The sequence below is a fragment of the Elephas maximus genome, chromosome 3, assembly GCF_024166365.1.
Source record: "Elephas maximus indicus isolate mEleMax1 chromosome 3, mEleMax1 primary haplotype, whole genome shotgun sequence".
NCBI lineage: Eukaryota > Metazoa > Chordata > Mammalia > Proboscidea > Elephantidae > Elephas > Elephas maximus.
The window spans coordinates 20,813,184-20,819,183 of NC_064821.1; positions in this window are offsets into that span (position 1 = coordinate 20,813,184).

Below are 6,000 nucleotides of genomic sequence, written 5' to 3' on the forward strand. Positions count from 1 at the left end.
GGAACACTTAATTGTGCTCATGAGGAATCTGTACATGGATCAAGAGGCAGTCATTCAAACAGAACAAGGGAATACTGCATGGTTTAAAGTCAGGAAAGGTGTGTGCCAGGGTATCCTTTTATCATACCTATTCAATCTGTATGCTGAACAAATAATCCGAGAAGCTGGGCTATATGAAGAAGAAGGGGGCATCAGGATCAGAGGAAGACTGATTAACAACCTGTGTTATGCAGATAGCACAACCTTGCTTGCTGAATGTGAAGAGGACTTGAAGCACTTACTGATGAAGGTTAAAGACTACAGCCTTCAATATGGATTACACCTCAACATAAAGAAAACAAAAATCCTCACAACTGGACCAATAAACAACATTATGATAAGTGCATAAAAGATTGAGGTTGTCAATGATTTTATTTTACTTGGATCCATAATTAACAGCTGTGGAAGCAGCAGTCGAGAAATCAAAAGATGCATTGCATTGGGCAAATCGACTGCCAGAGACCTCTTTAAAGTGTTAAAAAGCAAAGATGTCACCTCGAGGACTAAGGTGCACCTGACTCAAGCCATGGTGTTCTCAACTGCCTCATATGCATACGAAAGCTGGACAATGAATATGGAAGACTGAAGAAATGACAGTTTTGAATTGTGGTGTTGGAGAAGAATATTGAATATACCATGGACTGCCAAAAGAACAACAACAACAAAAAATCTGTCTTGGAAGAAGCAACGATGGTGAGGCTTTCTCTCACATTCTTTGGACATTTTATCAGGAGGGACTGAACCCTGGAGAAGGGCATCATGCTTGATCAAGTAGAGGGCCAGTGAAAAAGAGGAAGACCCTCAATGAGACGGATTGACACAGTGACCGCAACCATGGGCTCAAGCCTAGCAACAATTGTGAGGATGGCGCAGGGCTGGGCAGTTTTTCATTCTGTTGTACATAGGGTTGCCATGAGTCAGAAACGACTTTACAGAACTTAAGAACAATGGGGAACAACAGTGATAAAAATATACTATTGAATACTTTGAAAATGCCAGATTATAAGGCAGAAATGGTCAACTTTGAAATTTCATAGAATCCAACCTAATAGAAAAACATCAAAGAAAATGATAAATACAGAATTTAGGATAGTAGTTATTACTAGATATAGGAAGGGTGATGTGATTAGCTGTTCTAATGGTATCTACTTGATGGTAATGCTTTCTTTCTTAACCTAGTGATGAGTATATGTGTTTTTACTAGATTACTACAGTGTAAGAACTACAGATACATTTTATATACTACATTATATATAATGTTTTTTTATTAAAATAAACAACAAAACTTACACCATCGCAATAATTTCTGTATGTACAGTTCAGTGACATTGATTACATTTTTCAAGTTGTGCAACCTTTCTCTGTATCCTTTTCCAGTTTATTCCACCACCTTTAACATAAACTTTACAGGCCACTAAGCAAAACTTTCCCCTTCCCCTTCTTGCCTGGTAAAAAACCCCTGGTATCAACTAATAATTCTTCCTTTTCTGTATATTTGCTTATTTCATATACCATGAGATCATATAGTATTTGTCTTTTTACAACTGACTCATTCTGCTCAACATGATGTTTTCAAGATTCATCCGTATAATGGCATGCGTCAAAACTTTATTTCTCTTTATGGCTGAGTCATAGTCCACTTTATGGGTATACCACATTTGGTTTATCCATTCATCTGTTGATAGACATTTTGGTTTTTTCCACCTTTCAGCTATTGTGAAAAGTGCTGCAATGAACCTTGGTGTACAGTTTATATAGATATCATACCAAGTAAAGTTGAGGAAAGTCCTTTTATATTATATATTATAAATACATTCTCCCATGTTCTTCTAATATTAGCGCTTCCCTTCTCAGACCTCAGAGTTCATAAGAATTTCCAGAAGTGTTTATTTAAGCATCTCATCCTTCAGGCATCTCCCCAGAGATTCAAAGTCAGTATTTTTTTGGATAATGTCCGTGACCCTGCAGTATGAACAAGGCTCTCAGGTGATGCATGTCTAAAGGTGCTCTGTGGATGTCAATGGAGGAAGGTCTACACTAGAAGATACCTTGAGTCAGGGTAGGGATTAGTCCTCCAGCTTGCTGAAAACAATCTCCCTCTTTCACCCCAGTCATGACCAGAATAGAAGGCTCTCAAGAGCTTCTTGATTCTCCTGTGAGACCTTCATTATTCTCCTCCCACACCCTTAGAGATGATTCTCACTGATGGCCCCCCTTTTTGTGTGTGTGTGTGTTTGTGGAAAATGTGATCCCCCTAGCCCTGCCAACTTCCCTTTTCTCCCACCATATTCACAACTCCTTTTCAAAGTAAAGTTCTTCTTCATAGAAAAACTGTTTTCTTCCCGAAGAAACATTAAAAGGTTTTCTTCAGAGACCTAAGACTACAGCCAACCCTCTAAGACATCAGCGATGTGTTATTATTCAACTGTTTCTGTGTGTGGCTTCCACATGAGTAAGAACACAGCAAGATGTGATGACTAAGTAGAAAAGAAAAAATTCAAATGTATTCTTATCAATAAATCAGCGAGAAGGAATTGAAGCAAAAAAAGTACAAGAGAAAGATTATCAAACTTTACAATGCCTACCCTACTCACGTGATTATGTTACTCAGATTTTGTTGTTGTTTCTGTTAGGTACCTTTGAGTTGGTTCTGACTCATAGCAACCCTCTGTTCAACAGAACAAAACACTGCCCAGTCCTGAGCCATCCTCAAGATCATTGTTATGCTTGAGGCCATTGTTGCAGCCACTGTGTCAATCCATCTCATTAAGGGTCTTCCTCCCTTTCACTGGCCCTCTACTTTACCAACCATGATGTCCTTGCCGATAAGGTGTACAAAGTATGTGAGATGAAGTCTCACCATCCTCAATTCTAAGGAACATTCTGGCTGTACTTCTTCCAAGACAGATTTGTTCCTTCTTTTGGCAGTCCATGGTATATTCAACATTCCTCGCCAACACCATAACGCAAAGGCATTAATTCTTCAGTCTTCCTTATTCATTGTTCAGCTTTTGCATGTCTATGAGGTGATTGAAAACACTATGGCTTGGGTCAGGTGCACCTTAGTCCTTAAAGTGATATCTTTGCTCCTTAACAGTTTAAAGAGGTCCTTTGCAGCACATTTGCCCGATGCAAAATGTCTTTTCATTTCTTGACTGCTTCTTCCATGGGTGTTCATTGTGGATTCAACTAAAATGAAATCCTTGACAACTTCAAACTTTTCTCCGTTTGTCATTATGTTGTTTATTGTTACATTTGTGAGGATTTTTGTTTTCTTTATGTTGAGGTGTAATCCATACTGAAGCCTGTAGCCTTTGATCTTCCTCAGTAAGTGCTCAAAGTCCTTTTTACTTAAAAAAAACAAGGTTGTGTCACCCCTGCATATCGCAGGCTCTTAAAGAGACTTCCTCCAATCCTGATGCCCAGTTCTTCATGTAGTCCAGCTTCCTGGATTATTTGCTCAGCATACAGATCGAATAAGTATAATGAAAAGATATAACCCTGATGCCCACCTTTCCTGACTTTAAAAGTTGAAGTATCCCCTTGTTATGTTTGAATCACTGCCTCTTATACGTGTACAGGTTCCTCATCACCGCAATTAAGTGTCCTGAAATTCCAGTTCTTCACAATGTTATCAATAATGTGTGATGATCCACACAATAGAACGCCTTTGCCTAGTCTATAAAACACAGGTAAACATCCTCATGATATTCTCTGCTTTCAGCCAGGATCCATTTGGACATCAGCAATGACATCCCCAGGTCTATGTCCTCTTCCGCATCCAGCCTGAATTTCTGGCAGTTCCCTGTCAATATACTGGTGCAGCTGCTTTTGAATGATCTTCAGCAAACTTTTACTTATGTGTGATATTAATGACATTGTTCAATAATTTCCGCATTCTGTGGGATCACCTTTCTTGGACATAGGCATAAATATGGATCTCTTCCAGGCGGTTGGCCAGGTAGCTGTCCTCCAAATTTCTCAGTGTAGACGAGTGAGCACTTTCACCACTGCATCCATGTGTTGAAACATCTCAGCTGGTATTCCGTCAGTTCCTGGAGCCTTGATTTTCACCAGTACCTTCAGTGCTGCTTGAACTCTTCCTTCAGTATCATCGATTCTTGATTAAGACCTGCTGGTTATTCAGATTAGAGGAATAAAAGCTGCTGAGAATTATTACAATGAGGGTAAACAAATACAACCACTGGAGCAAGTGGTAAAAATATGTGAGAGCCAAATGATTAGAATACTTATGAATACAGACAAGACATGGACTACAACGACCATTTAAAGCTTTATTGAACTTTTACCACTGTGCCAGGCATTTTTGGTAGGTACTCCTTTTGGTCATAGGGGTTAACATCCCAGCAGGAATTATACTTCAAATCGTCAGTCTAAGGTTCTCATGGTAATCTTTTTTTTTTTTTTTTGCCCCCACACCAGGAATTAGATTAAGTAGGGGCCTGTGATTCTATTCTCGGTAATGAGATGCGAAGGAACGTCACTTGATGACTCCACGGAAACACGTGCGTTAATATAAGATCCAGGGAAGCACAGTAAGGATTCTCACTCTGGGCGTCACGTGTGGATATGACACCTGCATCTGTTGTAGTAATCAGGAGACCACAAGGGGAAAAAGTTCTAGGATGAAGCCACTTATGGGAGACTAAGAAGTGTTTCTGTCCTGTTCTTGTGCCTTCTCTACCTCTGAAGTCTTTTCCTTATAATGAAAAATAACCATATAGTTTGAGCATATTAGAGTCAGAGTTTATATTTTCTTATTAGAACTGAAAGCTTCCACACTTAGGAAGCTCATATATCTCAAAATTATCTCAAGCCAATTGAGATAACCTAATTAGCCATTTCTGTAGATGTAAGTATTGTGGATACTGATGCTGCTTTGAACAAATATGGCTTACCAGTGATATGTCTCAGTGATTAGTAAATTGGGACATGAAAAAAGAGCTCTCTTGCCTCACAGGCAGGCTAAGTCTGGATTTCCAATCGCATTTCTCTATTCATAGAATCAGGCTGAATCTAGTGTCTAGCTATGACCACAACTCTGTTTACATAATTTCCCTACCCTACCCACGTTCTCCTGTTTTCCTTCTTTCCTAGACCACTGCCCCAAAAATCATGTAATAAGAACACCTGCCTCAGGCTCTGCTTTTATGGCACCTGACCAAAAAAAAACTGAGCTTAGAGAGTTTAACAAACAGAACAGAGCTACATAAAGAGAAAAGCCAAGTTTCAACTCCAAGTTGAAAAGTGTTGTTGTTGTTAGGTGCCATCAAGTCAGTTATGCACAACAAATAAAATACTGCCTGGTCCTGCACCATCATCACAATTATTGCTATGTTTGAGCCCACTGTTATAGCCACTGTGTAAATCCATCTCATTGAAGGTGTTCCTCTTTTTCACAGACCCTATTGGAAACCCTGGTGGTATAGAGGTTAATTGCTATGGCTGCACTTCTTCCAAACAGATTTGTTCATTTTCTGGTAGTCCATGGCATATTCACTATTCTTCACCAGCACCACAATTCAAAGGCATCAATTCTTTTTCAGTCTTCCTTATTTATTGTCCAGCTTTGGCATGCATATGAGGTGATTGAAAATACTCTAGCTTGGATCAGGCATACCTTAGTTCTCAAAGTGACGTCTTTGCTTTTTAACACTTTAAAGAAGTCTTTTACAGAAGAATTTCCCAATGCAATATGTCATTTGATTTCTTGACTGCTGCTTCCATAGGCATTGATTGTGGATCCAGGTAAAATGAAATTGTTGACAAATTCAGTATTTTCTCACTCATCATGAATAAGTTGAAATGTACATAGCCATTATGTTATCTAATCATTTTAGAAGAACTTGCTCGTGAAACAGTAAGTCATTCTTGATCAGCAGTAGTCCTTCCACTTTGACCCATCCTAGAGTCCCAAGCCCAAAACAGGTGACACAATCA